A 23,464-nucleotide genomic window follows, 5' to 3' on the forward strand; every position below is an offset into this window, starting at 1 on the left:
TGATTTTTATTACACGTTGTTATTCCTTCACCGTGGAAGTCAATCGTGAACGTTTGTTGAGTACGTATTTAATTAGAAAAATTGGTACCCGCCTGAGATTCGAATATCGGCGCATCGCTCAACACGAATGCACCGTACGTCTTATCCTTTAAGCCACGACGACTTCAAAGCAAACCTTAATCATTCTAAGTTTATTTCACACATAAACGTCCTCTGAACTGTGAATACTTTTAACAATAAAATCCGTCATAAAACGCTGAATATACTATCTCGAGAAAACAGCTAAAGTTTTCATTTTACCTAAATGTAAATAAAGAAAATTTGCCTAATATAAAACAACTTTCCGTTCAAATGGAACACACTTTCCCCTTTATCGTGTTTTCCTGTTTCTTTTATAAACTTATTTATGTTTATTTCATTAGTTGGATTTTTTCGTAGTCTTTTGGAAATTCAAGGAGGGATATTTCGGATTTCAATCTTAAAGGAGTAGTTTTATCGGGAATGAATATATTCGACTCAATTAGTCATGAAGAATAGGACATAAAAGTTTTGAAATGAAGCATGCAGTGATATGAACGTAACTCGGTACAACAATAATTACCGTCAATTGTACTCAATTTTTATTCTAATTTTGTTTTTCCTGTCCTTTTTAGGGTTCTGATCATTTAATAAAAAACCCTTATACGAGTTTGTTTAGTTTATTCTGCACGTTGTCTGAGCAATGTTGGTATGCTAATCATAAAGTAGATGAAGGTTGCGAGAAGCAGCCAGATGCTGACAACGCATTACCAGTATTGTGGTGAGACTTGTGAAAGGCCTACGTCCAGCAATCGTGCAATAAAAATCAAATTTGCTAAATATAATTTGCGTAATTACTGGTGGTAGGACCTATTGTGAGTTCGCACGGGTAGGTACCTCCACCCTGCCTATTTCTGCCGTGAAGCAGTAATGCGTTTCGGTTTGACGGGTGGGGCAGCCGTTGTAACTATACTTGATACCTTAGAACTTACATTCCAAGGCGTGTGGCGCATTTACGTTGTAGATATCTATGGGCTCCAGTAACCACTTAGCACCAGGTGGGCTGTGAGTTCGTCCACACAACTAAGCAATAAATAAATAAAACTACATGTACATAAATGCTGATGCTTATAATTATTAATATCACGAAATGTATTTTCAAAAACAAAAATGTATATAGATTTGTTAAAAGGCTAGTAGCTATGGTTCCATACAGAAACGCATAAGTAATTAAGCAGGAAGACCGTCCAGCCGTATGAATCATTTATTATCGGACTATCGGAATATACACTGTGTTAAAATGTTTAAAGCTCAACTATGGAAGTAATTGCAATTTAACGTTTACAGTATGATGTGAATTTCCCGATTAATTCTACTCATCACATAATTATGCTGAATGTTGTCGCTAGCAATCATAAATATTTTTAACAGACATGAGGTTAATGTCCCAATTGTATTCTACAACGGCTGTAAGTGTAAGTGACATAAAACAATAAGGATGAGTCCTTACTGCTTTGTGTCAAAAATAGATATGTAAACCTGTAGAGGCTTGCAATTCGCACATTCCCTCATTAAATTTTTACCACGAGAATCGTACGGTCAAAAACTTTATTGAACTCAATTAATTCTACATATTTCTTTTGTCGAGTAGATGAAACAAGGAGAGTAGAAAAAAACGCTTTAGCTTCTTGATCTTTTACTTTTAGTTACATTTTAGGTACATTAGATAACTGTGAGACTTCATAATAGTAAGTAGACAACTTAAGCAGCTAGTTAGCTAAGTTACATGCATGTAGACTACTAAGTTACAGATCCTGGACTAAGCTTAAAAGAATTAACTTTTTCGAAGGAATCTTGTTACCAAGATAAGACAGACTTTTTACGAGACCAATGACAATTTAATATTTTTGAATTTATGGTGCTATATCAATGGGCAGCAGCAAATAACACCTTTGTGCACTCGTTTGTCCAACTAGCAATAGAAGGGAGAATGCCAGAACATAAAAATGCGGATCCTTAAAATGAAGTGCTTAAAACTCAGTACAACGGTTTGCGGAACCCGAATCCCCCAAGAACTGACTTAATCATAAGAACGAGTAAACCGCTTCGGCTTAAACGAGCCCCCAGGGACGTCGGGCTATCGGCCTCTTTTTGCCTTATTCCTGAACTTGAGTCGATCGAGTGCGAACTTGCCTGGATTACAATTTACACGGTACTTTCGTTCGCAGATGTACAAAAATAATGTAAACAGCCCTTATAGGTAAATCTTGTAAGGCAAGTAAATTATCTTGTCATACTTGTTTTGTTTTCAATCGAGACAGTTTTTTATTGTTTTATGGGAATTTATCAAGCTTCGGATTCGGATGTTTCAATTATTAAAAAGAAAAAGAAAGTATGAATCACTTTCAAATACTTTTTGTACGAGTATATATCCATTTAATGTGATTTTTTATGGATACAGTGTTTATGTTTGATTTTGGACCATTCGATTTGATATTATAGCATAGTTAAAATTATCTTAAGTTGAATGACTGTTTTCTGGCTTCGTTCCGGGTACGTCGCACTCAATAAATTTGCTCATTTAATAGGGAAGGCTCCTGATCCTAAGTGTTCAATTTGTGATGTAGTGGAAGATGCTTTTCACATTATGATGGAGTGTGCACGGAACGATGATTTGAGACAATAATTCTTTGCAAAATATACATATTTTCGACAAGTTGGAACTGTGAATTACTTATTAGCCTTTCCGGAATCCGAAATGGATAAGTCACTTTATAAAATAGTTTTGGTGGGCCTTCAGAGACGATAGACGTTACCTTTATTTTTTTATATAATTATTTTGTTACTCTCTTTTGTTGCACAATGGAGTGGCATATTCACTAGGTAAATAATCTCCTTAAATAAAGATAAAAAAAATTATCTTAAGATCAATTTGATATTTAATAAATTATTACAAACGTACTGACCGTTGCAAAACCTATTTTGTTTCTGTGTATTATTAATAAAATACGATACAAGTAAGAAAAAAGAAGAAAAATGCATAAAGTAGCGTTCTAGGAAAATTATATTGTATTAGAAAAAAAATATTGCATTGATATTAAAAACTTATTTTTTTTATACAACTAGGTACCATAAATCGATATAATCTTACTACAGATTCAAAACGCAGTTTGAAAACTAAAATCAATGAGCCAGATAAATCGTATTATTAATACATAACGTATACACATTTTTTTATTATAAAATCTCATTTATATCGGTGTAGAGTCGTGCAAATTTTATTTAAACTGTGGTGATTTGAAATTATTTGCACGGACCATAGCGGCGATGTAAATTCATTACATATTAATACTATACATATTTCAATAAAATCGGGACATTGAATATTTTACATTGGCCACACAGTTGGCATGAGTGCCCTGCATTGACCGGCCTGATTTTTAAAAATAAAAATACAAGAGTGTTGTAGGGTAATAATATATTATATATTATTACTATAATATATATATTATCATTAGTAATAAATATTTATAATACGCACTGAGGTTAGTCTCAAAATATTCTGTGTAAGGATGACTTGAACTAGAAGAACCGCGATATCTAACAACGGATAAGCTACAGTTAAAATCATCCATAGCTGAGCTTTCTTCTGCTCTTATCTTAGCACCTACGTCAATGCTTAAATTTTATTTAATAAGAGAAAAAAAAATCAGCAAGCCACATTTACTACGTAATTGAAAAGCCTGTTTCGGCAGATACAATTTTTTTTTTAAACAATCACGCCACTTTAACTCTTCCCGTGTTAAGTTCGTAAAGAACTTGTATTGCAGGTACCAGATAACGGAAATAAATGTAAGATTTTTACTATACACATACATATATTTTTAATATACATCCATAAACCTGGTCAAGACATTTAAAATTTTTCATACAAATTTCTTCCTTTGGCGGGATTCGAACCCGCGCCCCCTTGTGTAATGACCACGTCACTTACCACTACACCGGACGGCCGTTAACAATTATGTATGTACGTTCTGAATTTTTTTTTCATTTCCCATACGCAGTCTACCCCCACCTGATGGCCCACCTGATGGTGAGTAGTTACCGTCGCACATGGACGTCTAAATATGGTAAACTGTCCACGAAAATGCTCCTTTAGAGGCAGTCAGGCAGACGACTTCACAACGGCCTTATATGAATAACGTCCACTACAGAAATGATATCTTGAATAGCGTCCCATGCTTTGAGATACATAGGTGATCAAAATCACAATCTTATTGTAAAACCGGTTTATAACGCAACGACTCTGAGGCTTTTTAATTCGAGGACTTTTTATTATTAAATTAAAATAAAAAATTAAATTAAATTAAAAAAAAAATTAAATTAATTTACGTATTGACTACCTTGTAACTACCGTCACTAGTCAAAAATAAAAAAAATCAAATTATAAACGTAAGATTAAATCGTAAAAGTGGTTTCAAATATACCACATTCAATTCATATCAGTTTTTTTATTACGATAGTAAGATGTTTAGTTTTGTAGTGAATATTATGTATATTCAATTAATTTTGATTTTAATTATAAAGAAGATTTCAAGACTTTAGCCAACATCGTGTTTGTGATATTATTTTTGGAACCTAACACCTAAGCCTAATGGAAGGACCATTCAAATGATTTTGTTCTTCATTTGAAACTTTAAATATCTAATATGTATGTCTTTTATTATTCCTTTTTTTTAAATAATCACTAAACATGAATGTTATTCAAAAGAGTTTATAACTAAGTGTTCTTACTCAATATACAACTGTTTTGTAATAAAATTTAGGCTTCAAAATAGTACATATCTCAAAGTGTGTTGCATACGGGACGTGCACGTCTATAGGTTCTAATAACCATTTGACACCAAGCAAACGTAAATTTCTTTCAATCATTTAGTGCCATAAAAAGAGTCTCAAAAATATCTACTTCAAAATTAAAGTGAATTTTTCCCAAATAAATTTGCTCTAAAATTTTTATGTACAACGTTACTGAGAGTCGATGTACGTCAATTATTCATTGTCAAGCTCTATTTAATTAAATTTATTGATGTCAGTCGTCATTAGGATCCCGTTACATACGACACCAAACAAATAGGTGTTCACTTTATATTTATTAAGTAAAGATGCAAAAGCCTATTCACCTGCCCAACGGCCAGTGCATTTTGTTCTCTATTGCGATGACAATAAAGTTTTAAACTTATTGAAGTTTCGTTTAAATTTGATACGGCAAATAGGAGTGCGAACGCAGAGTATTAGCGTTGGCTTATGGCACTGTATTAATTTTGAACCGTAGTAACTTAGATGGTGACAGAACTAAGATACTAACACATAACTCACTTTGTAACGCAAATGAAACTAGCGCTTAATTTACTGGTATAATTTAGGAAATTCCTTTACAGGATCCCCTCGTGGGATAGTAGCTAAAGCGTTATCACGATACAAAGTTTGAAAAAAAAAACTTTATTAATTCTTTTTTTTTAAACCTATTAGATTTATTTCTTACTAGTGGTAGGACCTCTTGTGAGTCTGCACGGGTAGGTACCACCACCCTGCCTATTTCTGCCGTGAAGCAGTAATGCGTTTCGGTTTCAAGGGTGGGGCAGCCGTTGTAACTATACTGAGACCTTAGAACTTTACGTTGTAGATGTCTATGGGCTCCAGTAACCACTTAACACCAGGTGGGCTGTGAGCTCGTCCAACCATCTAAGCAATAAAAAAAAAGAAAATTATGAGATCAGGAGAAAGACAAGTAATCGAACAAAAAGATCTGTTAAATATACAGAAAATCAGTTTACTCCGTATCAAATAAAGTTTTTCTGTAAGTATTTTATCATTCCAGTAGATACGAACAAGCAACAGCACGTGAAATTGGTAACAAAATAAGAAAAAAAAAAAAGAAAATCACACGGAGCGTACGTAGCATCACGGGCCGACTCGGTTCGCGAACTACATTACAGTTTACATAAAAACATCGTGTTGAACGACAACGGGGCATCAACTTTCCCAGCGAAGACATAAGCGAAATTGAATTACACATATTGAAAAAGAAATGTGTAGCTCCTTGGTAGGCGTGGTTTTTTGGGGAGACTCCTCCTACCCGGTGAGACGCGCATGAATCGCAGCGATATCGCTCACGAGTCGCCGAAACGAGCCGCATGCCGCACGGACCAAGTCAGTTCGAACGGAGCCGCGCGTCAGGTCTGTGCCGAGCGGCGTGATAACTTCTCTCCCGTTTGCGAGATTAGTTCCCGGCCGCGTTCTTTACTTTGATCCCGACTTACGAGCGAACACCGAAACTTTTGTGTTTGACTTCGTCGAAATTTAATATAACTTCACCGGGTAAACTCGACAAGTGAGATAAGGAAAGTAATGGTCTTTTAACATATTAAAATTAATTACGTTAGAGGATGTTCTTTAGTGGGATGCTGTTCGGTGAGCTTAGCCAGGATGACGAACTTTTGTGGATCTAAAGCTTGAATGAAGACTTTATAATGATTATTTCGTTTTAAATTTCAAAGGTAAGCTCATAAATATTAGGACAGATTTTACCATAGACTTGGAATAACTTTAGTTAGTACCTACCTAATAATAAATGGCTGCATTTTAAAATATACTTAGAATAATCTCCATTTAAAAGTTTATATTTTGGTGTAAGTATGTGCAGAACCGAGTTTAACATTGATTTGGATATTTTTTATTAAAGACTTTTGAGACTAAATCTTCATGAATTCAAAAAGTATCTCACAACGATATCTTGCACTGTTAATTATATTGTACGTAGCATTTTAAAGCAAATTACTTGTATTTTTACATCTCATTTAGTTCATTACGAAATTTATTTATCCTTAAATAGAAATAACAAAAATATTAATTAATTATTTTGATTGTATTTACTTCATTAATATTAGTTTGTTGTTTAGTAGAAACTGATCAGTTGTAGTAACAAGAGACGAGAATTCATGGGCTATTTGAGGTAACTAGCTACTTACACCCTCATTACGAACTTACTAAGCGTGAATGCGCCGCCCCTGGAAAATAAAGTACTGGTCTCAGATGCACTGAAATTTAAACAAACAATAACTCTTAAGTTACAAATTGGATGTAGTGAACTATCAATGATCTAGCCTATTTTGATCAAAGGTGTTTATAATTGTATGCATAGGTAAATCTACTTTTGTTTGCTACGCTATACAAATATATATTTTTTATTGCTTTTATGGGTGGACGATCTCACAGCCCACCTGATGTTAAGTGGTTACTGGAGCCCATAGACATCTATAACGTAAATGCGCCATCCACCTTGAGATATAATTTCTAAGATCTCAGTAGAGTTACAGCGGCTGCCCCACCCTTCAAACCGAAACGCATTACTGCTTCACGGCAGAAATAGGCAGGGTGGTGTTATCTACCCGTGCCGTTTATATTATTAAACTGCAATAATCAGTATTTCATAAAATAACTATTTGATCCAAAATAAATTTTAATGTATGTATTGTATGATATTATTGAATGAAACGACATCAAAGGAGAAAATTGTTTTTACCCATCTATGACGTCATCGGTAAGTGATTATTGAACCTGACTACAGCAAGTACTACAAGGTTCAGATGTGATTTCGAATTCGTGTGTGTTGAGACAAAAAATAGTGTTTTTATTTAAAAAACATTCAGTTAGTACACAGACAACCGATTCGAACTGATTTTATTTTCCTAAATTTCAGTTGGTATATACAATTTGATATATACCAATTGGTATATACAATTTTGAAGTCGTCGTGGCCTAACGGATAAGACTTCCGGTGCATTCATGTTGAGCGATGCACCGGCGTTCGAATCTCAGGCGGGTACCAATTTTTCTAATGAAATACGTACTCAACAAATGTTCACGATTGACTTCCACGGTGAAGGAATAACATCGTGTAATAAAAAATGATTCCCGCAAAACTATAATTTGCATAATTACTGGTGGTAGGACCTCTTGTGAGTCCGCGCGGGTAGGTACCACCACTCTGCCTATTTCTGCCGTGAAGCAGTAATGCGTTTCGGTTTGAAGGGTGGGGCAGCCGTTGTAACTATACTTGAGACCTTAGAACTTATTCTCAAGGTGGTTGGCGCATTTACGTTGCGGATGTCTATGGGCTCCAGTAACCACTTAACACCAGGTGGGCTGTGAGCTCGTCCACCCATCTAAGCAATAAAAAAACCGTTGCTATTACCTAAGCCTGTTCTGAAATTAATGAAATTATTGGTCCTAATTATTTTCATCAATAGTACTCAATAACATTTCATTGAATAGCATTTCCTCAAATTCCACGAGACTAAGTCAAATAAATAACATCCTAATGGCTTTTTCTTATTGAAATTCCAAATTGGTCACAGGTTTCGTGATCATAAGAACTGTAAATAAATTTAAACTGTATTTTTTTATTATAATAATACACATTATAATAATAAAATATTCGCATTTAATCATTAAAATTTAAACTGTATTTTTTTTATTATAATTATCCACACAATCAAAAAAATGTATATTCGCATTTAGATTAGTAATAAATATTCAATTATTTTCACCATAAAGAAAATTATTACCGTAAAATATATCTTAATTCCAGTTGAAATTTTCTATTGCTTAATTCAATACATTATTATACTTTAGGAAAGTACTAAAGATACAATTTTATTTCATGGACTATAAGATGACACCATCCCATTACTGGTAAGATTATTAATGAGCCATTGAAACTGAATTCTGTTAAGATAATTTCTAACCCAGAATAAGTAAACAACAAGCAATTCTCTTAAAATAAATATGAATTAATTACTTTATAAATGATGATCAAATGACAAAATGAATCCTCGACTCTTATTCATAATATTAATTTGTCCAGAACACCCATTATAAAAGAGTCAATAGATTTTTTTTTTTAAATAAGTTTTTCATTAACTTAAAAGCTTCTCGAAAGCTTAACAAGAAGCTTCGTCAGTTTTACAAAATGCGGGCGAACATAATTTAATATTCTATTCATTTTCTGTATGAATTTCTGTGTACGGAATTTTTAAAGAGCTTTGATAAAAAAAAGAACTGTATTATACTGTTATTGCTCTTTGCTTTACCTGAATGAAAATTGTTTTGGTGTGACGCTCTGATTTTGAACCGTTATAAAAAATAAAATTTGTCAGTCCGTATTTTTATCCACCAACGCGACGTGGTAGTTGTAAAATACTTTCTGTGATATACCTACTTGGTTTGATTTAAAAAAAAAATGATTACTTAGATGGGTGGACGAGCTCACAGCCCACCTGTTGTTAAGTGGTTACTGGAGCCCATGGACATCTACAACGTAAATGCGCCACCCACCATGAGATATAAGTTCTAAGATCTCAGTATAGTTACAACGGCTGCTCTACCCTTCAAACCGAAACGCATTACTGCTTCACGGCAGAAATAGGCAGGGCAGTGGTACCTACCCGCGCGGACTCACAAGAGGTCCTACCACCAGTAAAATATTTCACCGGAATTAGGTGTTTTACAGTTCTCCTAGACAGAGTATTGTCTTTAATTGATACAGCACTATCTTATCTTAAATAGCAGTACTAAAAACGTTTATTCCAGAACCTTGTACGTTAAATTAAGTTTTTTTAATAAACAATCCCTTCAGTTCTACAAAGACGAAACCCGTCACAAGGTAAACAAATAAAGCCTTTTCTTTGATTTCCACTAAAAATTTAAAGGACCCGGTAACGAACGAACAAACTTCTAGTAAGCCAATTTTTTTTTATTGCCCTTGTAGGCAGACGAGCATACGGTCCACCTGATGATGAGTGGTTACCGTCGTCCATGGACTTCAACAATGCCAGGGGCAGAGCCAAGCCGCTGCCTACCGCTTAATACTCTCCACAAGCCTCGTTTGAAGAAGGACATGTCACTGTTGTCCCCCACATTACGAATGCATATCGTAATCATCAATTTATTTTTGTTTCATACGACCGTTACTGATTTAATTCTACTCAGTTTATGAACTTAGCATAAAGCATTGGCGGTCTGATAATAATTTTGAGTACGGTCTTGTCACCCACATCCTGCACCCAGATCGTTGTGTAATTATTATTTAATACTTTTTGGTTGTTTTTAACGGAGTCCCTTTAGAAGACCCTTTAGGACCCCAAGGAGACACTTTATATTTAAAGCCGTAAGAAAGTAAGTCTCAATTGCATTGATACAACGGCTGTCCTCTCAGATTTGAATATATCCAGTATACTATGGTTGGATTACAGAAAAATGGTAGCCTGGGAGCTCATCAAAAACTATATACATATACCTATATATTTACAAAATCTTAAGGGAAAGCTTTAAAAAAAACTTATAGTTGGCACATTCAAATGTCAAAGCACCTCAGTCGTATGCACCCACGAAAATATTAAATAAGTGGAAACATTTGAAACAATATACTCAGACTAATAAAACAAGATTTAGCCTTAAAAAAAAAAAGTAAGTATGCAGGCAGCGGCTTGGCTCTGCCCCTGGCATTGCTAAGGTCCAAGGGCGACGGTAACCACTCAACATCAGGTGGGCCGTACGCTCGTCTGCCTACAAGGGCAATAAAAAAAAATTAGGAAGTGTTCTTTGACTTGACTCAATCTAAAACAACAACAATTGAATTAAAGCTAATTTCACGGCTTAGTCACAATTTTTTTATTGTGCATATGCATTAATTTCAATATAATGTCTATCTACCGTCTGTATGTCAGTAAAGCCTTTGACTGTGTTGATGGTCGGACCTATGGAAGGTACTTAGTGAACTGGGAGTACCTCTACACCTCGTTGCCCTCATCCGCTCTCTATACCTGGACAATAAAGGAATGGTAAAGGTCGAGAACTGCACATCGGAGCTTTTTGGTTTCGGTAAAGGGGTAAGACAGGGATGTATCCTGTCCCCTGTTCTCTTTAACGCCTATGGAGAGTACATAATCAGGCGGGCATGTGAGGGTTGGCAGGGCGGAGTCACAATAGGTGGCACTAAAATAACCAACCTCCGCTACGCAGATGACACCACACTTCTTGCTGCAGGTGAAATCGAGATGGTGAGCCTCTTTGCTCGAATTGAGAACATCAGTTTGCGGTTGGGTCTAAAAGTCAATCACAGCAAAACCAAAGTGATGATTGTAGATCGAACCAACAGCCTTGAACTAACGGGAACGCTGAACCTTGACGTCGTGAGCGACTTCGTCTACCTAGGGTCTAACATTAATAACACAGGATCATGCGAAAAAGAGATAGGGAGACGTATAGGGATGACCAAAAATGCAATGTCCCAGCTGCATAAGATATGGAGAGACCGTAACATCACGCGAAAAACTCAAACCAAATTTTTTTTTTTTTTTATTGCTTAGATGGGTGGACGAGCTCACAGCCCACCTGGTGTTAAGTGGTTACTGGAGCCCATAGACATCCACAACGTAAATGCGCCACCCACCTTGAGATACAAATTCTAAGGTCTCAAGTATAGTTACAACGGCTGCCCCACCCTTCAAACCGAAACGCATTACTGCTTCACGGCAGAAATAGGCAGGGTGGTGGTACCCACCCGCGCGGACTCACAAGAGGTCCTACCACCAGTGATTACGCAAATTATAATTTTGCGGGTTTCATTTTTATTACACGATGTTATTCCTTCACCGTGGAAGTCAATCGTGAACATTTGTTGAGTACGTATTTCATTAGAAAAATTGGTACCCGCCTGCGGGATTCGAACGCCGGTGCATCGCTCAACACGAATGCACCGGACGTCTTATCCGTTAGGCCACGACGACTTCTTGGTGAGTTCGCTAGTTTTCTCCATATTCAGTTATGGCGCGGAGGACCTGGACAATTAAGAGGGCCGACAGAGACCGAATAGACGCTTTTGAAATGTGGTGCTGGAGAAAAATGCTACAGATTCCATGGACCGCCTTTCGCACCAACGTGTCTATTCTGAGAGAGCTTCATGTCAAAGCCAGACTTTCCACTATATGCCTTCGTAGCATGCTGGAATTCTTCGGACATATTGCTCGTAAAGAGGGTCATAATCTTGAACAGCTGATTGTGACAGTAAAGGTAGATGGCAAACGTCCCAGAGGACGCAGTCCTACGAGATGGTCGGACCAAATACGATCTTCTCTGGACATCAACTTCCACGATGCCTTCCACAAAGCTAAGGATCGTAGAAGATGGAGGGAAATCGTACGGAAGAAACTGATGCAGCGGGAGAGTCACGACCCTCAGTAATGAGGAAAACGACGCGAGGAGGAGGACCGTCTGTATATAAAATTCTATAATATAAACATTTCTGAATAAATGTCAACTTATAAAACCTTAATTGTCCGTGACCACGTAAAGTATTCGATGCATCGATAATAATCTAACGACAATAAAAAACTCAAGATTACACCCTGAAATTAGTTTTCATTATATCTAAGAGTACAACTCCCGAAAACCGAAGATAATATGATTACGATTGAGATAGAGATTGAACTAGGTCTTTTTTTTAATGGTAATTTAATAAATTACCTCTTTATCTCCAATCAACAGGAAGCAATGAATAACAATTACGATTAAACGTAGTAAGTGTTTTTTTATTTATTAAAAAGCCTTATCTAACTGTGGGAAACAGCTTTGTAGTCAAGAGTGAGCCCCCGTTTCCTGAACAGTGAGTAATTTAAAGACGGCTAAGGTTTGATATCTGCGGGGCATCCATTAAACCGGCCCGGCAAAGGCGTCCTATAAATTATGTACGACTATACTTATTCACTGATTTATATTGTGCTGTAAATTTTGTACTACTCTGTACCTCGAAGCACATAAACCGATCTTCGTAATTATAGAGAAACTGAATTCAATATTTTTACACGGAAACTCGCTGAAAATACAAAACTCTTTTGTTTTTTTTTTTGGAACAGCTTATTTATTGATCAATTAATTAGCTATCACAAAAGTGCAAAAATCAATGCATCCATTTAATACCGCAAGTGAATTATTGTTTTTATTATCAATATATCATCAATCAATCAATAATTGTTATTTTTACAATTTTCAAATTCGTAGTTTTCGTAGAATGATACAATTGCAATTATGTGATTTTTATGTAAGAATAAAAACCTTAAATGCATATCACTTTTGAAGCATAAGAGATTTTTTTCTAAAACTATGAAATTTTTGAGAGAAATATGTTTGGTAAATACAAAAAAGTGTATACAAGACTTTCTTATTTAATTAAAAAAATTACGAATCCTATTACATATTCGCTAATTTCAAATTATTATAAATGTAATAATTTGGAAGATAATTGTTTAAAAATACACACAAACATAAACTGTATCTGACCTTGAACTTTAGTTATTGATCGAAAAATCACATCTTTAGACTTTCCTTCCACCGAAAAACCAGTTTATATTAAAGCAACTGTGAGGCAGAAGACAAAAGTAAAACATAGGAGTCCACTCTCAAACTAATAGATACGTCACATAATATATTCAACTCATGAAAACGAAAAGTAAATTAGATAAAAAAAAATCGGTGCAGAAATAGACATCATACAACTCTAGTCTAGTCTTGAAGTCATTGTGGCCTAAAGGATAAGACGTCCGGTACATTCGTATGTAGCGATGCACCGGTGTTCGAATCCGGCAGGCGGGTACCAATTTTTCTAATGAAATACGTACTCAACAAATGTTCACGATTGACTTTCACGGTGAAGGAATAACATCATGTAATAAAAATCAAACCCGCAACATTATAATTTGCGTAATCACTGGTGGTAGGACCTCTTGGGAGTCCGCACGGGTAGGTACCACCACCCCGCCTATTTCCGCCGTGAAGCAGTAATGCGTTTCGGTTCGAAGGGTGGGGTAGCCGTTGTAACTATACTGATACCTTAGAACTTATATCTTAAGGTGGGTGGCGCATTTACGTTGTAGATGTCTATGGGCTCCAGTAACCACTTAACACCAGGTGGGCTGTAAGCTCGTCCATCCATCTAAGCAATAATAAATAATACAATCAGTTATTACACGTTTTCACCGATTTTTGCGAGTCGTAGACATAATTAAAATTATAAATATAAATACTTTACGGATATCTGACAGCTACCACGAAATATGTAAATATATCGAAAGGTCGAATAAAATATAATGTAATGAAAAAAAAAACCGCAGTATAAATTCGTAAAAGTTGTTTTATTTAAGTTTAAATGCTGCATCTTCATTTTTCATCGAGTAATTCTTTCATAAGTATATCTCAGCTAACAAGAGGCGAATAAGCCGACAGGACCCAAACGTAGACCTTATAGAGCTGCTATTTCAAAGTTACATTTTATTAGAAAATACATTTTCTTAAATTGAATATAATAATGTAATAATAGTTATAAATCTACCGCAATAGTAATAGTAAAATAATAATATCTCATCTAAATAATCATTAAGCACTTTACCATACTATTAAACTTATTAAGTACAGAGTTAATATTGTCATAATTTATTCGGAAATTGGTGCTACTTCAAAATGCAATCACGCTATCTTTGCATGAGTACAGAGAACTGAGCAATTAGACTTGCCAATTAGATCACGAACAGAACTATCGATCTAATTTAGTTATGCATCAACTGACAAACGTGAATATGATGATGATGATGATGATGATATATTGAAGAACAAAACATTTCTATATCACACGTACTAAAGCTTTAACACATTAAGAATAATGAAAAAATCTGAACCGATTATCGATTATATAGGAAAGGCTGATACTTCATATTAGAAGATCATAAAATTAAACGAGATACGCCTTTTCTCTAAAAGTAGCAATATAATATTTAACTCATCTTAACTTATTTTTTTCACCTTAAAAAGATTAATAAGTTTTAAATTACTATTATTTGATCCTGCTTCCACATCCGCTGAAAACTAATAACCACTCGGAATGTGTTTCTCGCCTAGTTCGATATAAATAGCTGTGTTGATGTCCACGACTGCTGTTTGAAAGTAGTTTTATTAAAAGCGGAAAGATTATTAAAGAAATTTTAATAGAAACAAAAAAAAATGATTTCATACGTAAATTAAATTAGATAATCCTTTGTTTCAGTTTGAACTTTAAAAAAATTGTCTTTTAATTAAATAATAAATAACTTTGTACAAATCACGAACGGTCATCCGACCCCAATTTGGGATTCCCTTTGTTATTATTACCAGAGACTGACATACATACTTATATACGTTTGAATATATACCATATATAGATAATCAACACCCAAACAAAGGGAAAACAAACCTGTTCATCTCATGAATGTTTTCCCGATGTGGGAATCGAACCCATAACCCTCGACGCATCAGTCATGAGCGCAAACTGCTGCACTTCCACGGTGAAGGAATAACATCGTGTAATAAAAATCAAACCCGCAAAAATATAATTTGCATAATTACTGGTGGTAGGATCTCTTGTGAGTCCGTACGGGTAGGTACCACCGCCCTGCCCTAATTCGGCCGTGAAGCAGTAATGCGTTTCGGTTTGAAGGGCGGGGCAGCCCTTGTTACTATACTGAGACCTTAGAACTCATATCTCAAGGTTGGTGGATTACGCTGTAGATGTCTATGGGCTCCAGTAACCACTTAACACCAGGTAGGATGTGAGCTCGTCCACCCATCTAAGCAATAAATTAAAAATAACCACCGGCTCAGTCACAAAATTCCTAAATCATGAAATATGTAGAATATATTAGAGTTCCAAATTCCGTTAATGTTTAATATAAAATTGAAGAACGAATTAGAACGTGTAGTATATGATACATTATTGTATTATGTAAATGTACAACAGAATAATTAATACATTAGAAATAAATAAAATATCTACGCTATATTATTTTCGATTTTTCGCACACTTTATAATACAATTTTTGTGGACGACTGAACGTCGGAGATAATACACATAATTACAATTGAAAACAAGCGAGATTTAATCGTAAAAACAGTTATGTAGAAAATAATAGCAATAAAAATCGAGGAAAATAAAACATGTCTAGTATCGGTTTTATTTCTCAATATATACACACACATATTTATACTATTAGTACAAATTATTATAAATGCCTATTTCTATTTCATGCTAATTTTTGCATCGAAGCATTTGTGCGTTCCAGTTTTAGAGCTGGGTGTTTCTAAATAAAATCATGGCTTGGATCTGATATTTCCAGGTTGATGACGGTATTCACGCTATGGTGACTGTGAGCTACGATGACCGTTTTAAATTAAGTGATCGCGAGAGATCTACAGAAATGAAAGTTTTATGTTTTAGTCAATTCTAAAACTTCCTCCGCTACAATAAAAACCCAGCTTTACGAACGGAAGCGTATATGACATGTCAGTTTTTGCGCGACACGTAACGTGATCCATTCATTATACCAGCACTGCTCGCGTCCATAATAATAACTGGATGGTTTGATGAATACGAGTATTAAAATCTAAAACTTTAAAAACCTAAAAATTGTTGAACGCAAATCCTATTATTTCTATCAACTTGTGACTCGTGGTTATAAAAATTAAAGGTGGTGCAATATTTATAAATTTTACTAACAACCAGCAGATTGTGAGCCGCATATACATTAACAATAACAGAATATACAGAAACAGCATCTACACTCTTTTTTTTTTGGTCAGGACGAAATCGCTGGACTTCCGCCCTCCACTGGGGATGGCGGGCGGAGAATCTCGGAGTCAAACCGACTAAAAACTCTCGTCGTTCAACAACCAACGTCCAAACCTCGCATGAGACAGAACTCATGAAAAGGCAAAGGGGGGAAAGTGTAGCGTTTAGTGCGGAGCACATCTCTCCCATCACCCTCCTCCTCGGGACGCCGGACCAGCGGTCGTCGGCGCCACGACCACCAGCCCTCTCGGTCGGCAGACTATCTGAAGCCCGCCTAGATGGCGCCGGTTAGAGTGACTTATCCTACGGAATACCCCGATGGGTCATAACCAGCGTGGGTCAAAGATAGCCGGCCTTCCATCACCCAGAGCATCTACACTAATCACTCTATAGATTTTAAAACGTTAGCTTAAACCATTGTATTTTATACGCGAATAATCCATAAATTGTATCTATAACTATAATCTTCTATAGTAAATTTACATCGTTCGTGAATAAGCTGGTGCTCGGCTCTATATCTTATTCATTTCACATTTAGTTAGGCTACATTTTTATTGCTTAGACCGTTAAAAGAACTCACAGCCCATCTAATGTTAGGTGGTTACCAAACTCATAGATATCACAACTTGAACGTGGCAACACTCCTTGACCCGAGAAGCGGAAGTTTTAATTGTATTGTATAGCGACTATCCTACCGTCCAAACCGAGTAGACACGACTCCTTCGCGATAGAAATGGAAGGGATTATGGACCCCATTCGCCACACTTAACCCGCCACTCAAAATACGCCCTAAGATCAGTTTTAATCACAATTACTCATGCTAGGCAAATCAATATAGCTTTTTATTTAGATTAGTAAAGTATATTATTGTCTTTTGTTTTGTAAACAGTAATTTTAAGATCAAAGTACACGATAGTTTGCAGGTTTTTGGAAAAAAACCTAAAAAAATATAAAATCCATACGAACAAATTTTAATATCCCAAAGTAACACTAAGCTAACAGAGTGATTGATAAAAATGTAAAAATAATCGATTTTAGTCAGATACATCAATCAAATCCGATATCGGAATCTTTTAAATAAATTCAATAAACAGACTCATTTCTCTTGCTTATGTATAAGAGACATTGAGTTGATAATAGTTTTTTTTTTTTTGAACAAAACTGGAAATGAAAATATCCAATGGGAACAATAAACTCATTACACAAATTATACTAATCAGTTGCATCTATTGCTGAATCAGACACGACCGCACGGCCGCGGGCTGATTACGGCCGGTTTATAATTACCGCTCTTACAAATGAGGCCGAAATGCCAAATCGACGATGGCGAAAATCCTTTCATACGATCGGCGTTCATTAATTTCAGTATATTGTGTCAATTTTGACTTTCGACTGATTGAACTGAAACTACAATCAAATCGAATTTGTTGGGATTTATGAACCGGGCATAGTGACGAACTTCGGGTCTTATGTCCACCGGTGGCTCTTACCCCATCTGGTGTTAATTAGTTGCTGAAGCCCATAGACATCTACAACGTAAATGCGCCACCCACCTTGAGATATAAGTTCTAAAGTCTCAAGTATAGTTACAACAGCTGCCCCACCCTTCAAACCGAAATGCATTACTTCACGGCAGAAATAGACAGGGTGGTGGTACCTACCCGCGCGGACACACAAGAGGTCCTACCACCAGTAAAAAACTGTTTGTATTTTGCTTTAAACAAAACACTCAATATCTGTTTGGCTTCGACTCCTTATATAACAATATAGCAGATCATTGTCAGCTAGTTTACTAAACCCTCGAGGGTGTTTCCCTACCCACGTTTCCCTTCGCTCTTTCTACCTAAAAAGACAATAAAATACGCTTTTAGCTCACAAACTAAAATAAAAACCAAGCTAGTAATAGTTTAGCTAACTTTGATAAAATAAAAAATATCTTTATTAAAGTTTGTGTATATATGCATTTCTATAAACTTGGAATGCTTTGATTAACATGAGATAATTATAAATTCTAATGATACATTTGTAATTTATTACTTGTTCAATAATGCTGGTTTGTATTCGGTCGTTAACATAAATTATAGCATCTTTTTTTTTTTTAGCTTATTCGGATAAAGGTCCCTGTTTCTCAAAAACAATTTCAAAATAAATGCTTCAAACTTTGAGTTTGAACATGGACGCTAGCCCATCAAATAAACTGAAATAATGCTAATAACTCGAGCACTAGAAACTGTATATAGCTTCTGAAAACTGAAATAATTCACTTGGGACTGCTGCACCACAACAAACCACGACTCTTAAAGCAAAGTTACGGGCATGATCGTAATGCATTTTATACTAAAACATGGCACAATGCCATGCATTAAAAATAATGTGATTTTGCATTTTAAATCATTTTATTCAAAAACTAAAACTTTTTAGAGTCTCAATTGTCAAATATTAATAAAGTACCAGTGGCCCCGCAGTAGTCGAAATTCGACTATAATTAATTGAAATTTTCTTTATAAACATTGTTATGGTTCTACTGTTAAACACTATTAGACTTCTTTAATATTATAATCACAGATTTTGTCAAAACTACACTATAGATAAATAGTATTAAAGACAAAGAATATTAATTAATTCTCAATTTGACCACATACTTTGAACAATAACAAAAGTTTGACAATAAACGCAGAGTATATGTGTGTGTATGTGTGCTGTGTCAAATATGTCAATAGTGTGTGTAATGTTTTTTATTGATTTAATGATTTTTTATGCATAATAAAAAAAATATTAACATTCTGCACTCCTTCTCTATATTCTCTATAAGTGTGGGAAATTTGATACTCCTCCGTCCGCGCAATTTTTGTAAAAAGGAATACAAAAGTTTTTGCTTCACGTATTAATATATAGATTCTTATAGTAGTAGACTTCGGTTGAATAGAAAGTTGCTTGTGATTTAAAGGATAAGACAACTGATGTACTAGAATCGAGCGATGCCTCTATATCGGTAATCATATTCCGGAAGTACGTACAAACTTAAATATGTAGGCAACTCATGTTCACGCGTGATTTCAACGATGAATGAATTATTAAGGGATAGCTTTTGACCGCGACTTCGTCACCGTGGAATAGTTCACAAATAATGCTTTATTTTAGAACAAATTTGATTAGCATAAAAAACGTTATAGTGAGCTAACCTTAATATAATATAGACATATGCTGTCCCGGACTTTTTTTTAGATCTTTTAAAGGGGAACAATTCTGTCATACATTACTTTAGCGAAACTTTAACCGTTTCCGCAGCGCACGCAGTGGAAGTTCTCAAAAGGGATTAAAACCCCGATTTTGAAATATTCTTTATTGGTGCTCTGCTTTTATTGATTTTGGCGTGATGTTATATAGCCAATATCCTTTCTCGATAAATGGGCTATCTAACACTGAAAGAATTTTTCAAATCGGACCATTCGTTCCTGAGATTAGCGCGTTCAAACAAACAAACTCTTCAGCTTTATAATATTAGTATAGATGTATTAAAAATCAAATACACAAAAAATATTAATTTGCATAATTGAGACATAGACCTCAGGTCTCAAGACTCAGTACCGACTTCACACTGGTCTGTGAGCTAATTCATCGGCCAGAACAATAAAAAAAATATGTTTTTTATGTTTGTTTATGTTTTTCAAATGTCACGGAATTTTCGTATGCTTATTAGTAATTTGTTGTGATTGTAAAATCATCACAAATATTCATGAACTTCGAAGAAATTTACAAAAATAGAATTATGATGTTTAGAGGTAAGTTTTTGTAGATTCGCTTCACGTGTTTTTGTTTTCACCCAAAACAGGCGAGCGTACGGTAGGAATGGTCAAAAGTTGTCCGCCACTTCGACAGTTCGACACAGCCAAATACCAATTAAAAGTTTATGATTTGGGGCTTCAATTATTTTACAGTTTTTCTCACTATAGTAGCAGCCGAAGTTTCAGAACAAAACTATTTTTTGTCAAAACAATAAAGAAAAAGCTCACGAGTGAGTGAACATCAAAACTCAGAATAACCTGAAACAAAATTTCGTTACAAATCGGAAAAGTGATTTTACATCGACGCGATTAATACCTCATGTCTAAAGAATTTAGCATTCACGTTATGATATCTATGAGCTCCGGTAACCTCTTAGTACTTACTAGGTAAGCTGTGAATACAACTGCTTATCTACAGCATTCAACCATCCAGCCGTCATTAAAACGTCGAAGAATTAATTAAAATTATTACGCTGTCGTAATCTCAGATATGAATGCAAATCGCGGCAGCTTACTCAATCCTTTAAGCATATGTATTATAATATGTATGAGCGGAAAACGCATAATGTGGCGTTGGCATTAATTACGACTTCCGATGGCGATCGCCTTGCTATCGCATACCTGTTTATGGCACCGCGCGCGGGTACGATTCGTCATTGCCAAGTCGAGTTATCAAGCCCATTATATCACACGAGTCCACACGTATCGTGTGTGCGGTGAAAATTGCTAGTTTCAAATATCAAATACGCATTTATTAATTTTGTTTAAAACTTGGACTAATATGTGTGTGGTCTATTTAAATCGGCTAGCAACCAAATATAATTAGAAACCATTGCGATGATATATATAACGTTAATTAAAATATAGAAAACTAAGTGATTTTTAAGCCAGACGAAAGGAAATTGTTAAGGAAGGATCTATGTAAATAATCTGTATAATATGTAGATATCCACGTAATATTTGCATTAAGTGAAGTGACCTCAGTGCCCTCTAGCTACTACTACAACACAACTCATTCATAGTTGCACGAATTCACGATACTTCCTATATTACCTTCCCAAAAGAATCCTGTCCATTGATACTAATATCCATCGTTATTGCAAGTTCGCCAGTGCAAATCGGAATACAATACAATTTTTTTTCGTTGCTTAGATGGGTGGACGAGCTCATAGCCCACCTGGTGCTAAGTGGTTACTGGAGCCCATAGACATCTACGACGTAAATACGCCACCCACCTTGAAATATAAGTTCTAAGGTCTCAAGTACAGTTACAACGGCTGCCCCACCTTTCAAACCGAAACGCATTACTGCTTCACGGCAGAAATAGGCAGGGTGGTGGTACCTACCCGCAACCGCAGCCACCACCATGGGACAGTGGTTCCGGAAGTGGCGCATCGACATCAACCCCACGAAAAGCACAGCGGTGCTCTTCAAAAGGGGTCGCCCTCCGAACACCACGCTGAGCATCCCCCTCCCGACTAGGCGCGTCAACACCTCCGCCCCCGCCGTTCGCCCAATCACGATGTTCGACCAGCCCATACCGTGGGCCCCGAAGGTCAAATATTTAGGCGTCACCCTCGACAGTAGGATGACATTCCGCCCCCACATCAAGACGGTACGCGATCGTGCCGCCTTCATTCTAGGACGTCTCTACCCGATGATATGTAGGCGAAGTAAAATGTCCCTTAGAAATAAGGTGACACTCTACAAAACTTGCATACGCCCCGTCATGACCTATGCAAGTGTAGTGTTCGCTCACGCGGCCCGCATACACTTGAAATCATTCCAAGTCATTCAATCCCGTTTTTGCAGGATAGCCGTCGGAGCCCCGTGGTTCGTCAGGAATGTCGACCTCCATGACGACCTGGACTTAGAGTCCATCAGTAAGTATCTGCAGTCGGCGTCCATGCGCCACTTCGATAAAGCGGCACGACACGAGAACCCTCTCATCGTGGCCGCCGGTAACTACATTCCCGATCCTGCGGACAGAATGGAAAGCAGTCGACGTCGCCCAAAAAACGTCATCTCGGATCCTCCCGATCCACTAACGGTGCTTCTAGGTACTTCAAGCACCGGTCACCGTTCTCGTCGAACCCGTCGCTTGCGACGAAGGGCTCGACGAGTAAATTAACTCTCAGACACAGCCCACTGAGTTTCTCGCCGGATCTTCTCAGTGGGTCGCGTTTCCGATCCGGTGGTAGATTCTGCAAAGCACGACTCTTGCTAGGGTTCGTGTTAGCAACGTCATCAGGTTTGAGCCCCGTGAGCTCACCTACAAAAGTTAGGGTTACGCTGATATAGCCTCTCAAGGCACTCAGCTTAGGTAGGAAAAAAAAAAAAAAAAAAAACCTACCCGCATAGACTCACAAGAGGTCCTACCACCAGTAAGACATTCGACATTTTCACATTATACTTCAAAGTGTTATCATCGAAATTTTTTAGTACATTGACGCGCAGTATTTTCAATTTGATGCATACTTCGATTATAAATGCAAAAATTATTTTATCTGTTTCTCATACTTTTAGGTTTTAATCACTCAAACGAGCGCTATGAATGTTATTTGAATTGAAATGAACGTTATTCGTATACATTCTGTCAGGGGTACAGAAAATATCATAGAGTAGTCTTCATATAAGCGAGTGTACTATTCCCAAATGATTAGATTATTTACTAACATAGAACTGGACGGTCTGTATCGTATTTTATGTTCATTTTCTGATTAGTAGTTAATAACTTTAGGCTTACAGCGCTGTTTTTACGAAGGTCGTTTAGCCGGATCACGATCGCTTGTGATCACACAGATATCTAATTGAGCGGTTCAATAATTGATAGTCAATAAATACAATTGACTGCAGTCATATTTGTCTTATATTTGTTGTTGCGTATACAGGTTGTCTATATTATGTTTCAACAATATTTATATACCCAAGTTTATCTCAGTCTCTTTAA

General features: G+C 36.1%; 1 protein-coding gene across 2 annotated transcripts in view; it reads left to right on the forward strand.

Annotated features, from left to right (window-relative positions):
• Nucleotides 1-6,231: 6,231 nt before the first annotated feature.
• DIP-beta (Dpr-interacting protein beta) overlaps nt 6,232-23,464 on the forward strand; it is a 75,263-nt gene continuing 58,030 nt past the window's right edge. Inside the window, exon 1 of one of the 2 annotated variants that reach the window (XM_028173112.2) lies at nt 6,232-6,575. The gene's annotated coding sequence lies outside the window, so the exon portion shown is untranslated. The remainder of the gene's footprint in view (nt 6,576-23,464) is intronic. The other variant, XM_089727636.1, reaches the window with a different exon arrangement.

The sequence above is a fragment of the Bombyx mandarina genome, chromosome 05 (assembly GCF_030267445.1).
Source record: "Bombyx mandarina strain Sakado chromosome 05, ASM3026744v2".
Lineage (NCBI taxonomy): Eukaryota > Metazoa > Arthropoda > Insecta > Lepidoptera > Bombycidae > Bombyx > Bombyx mandarina.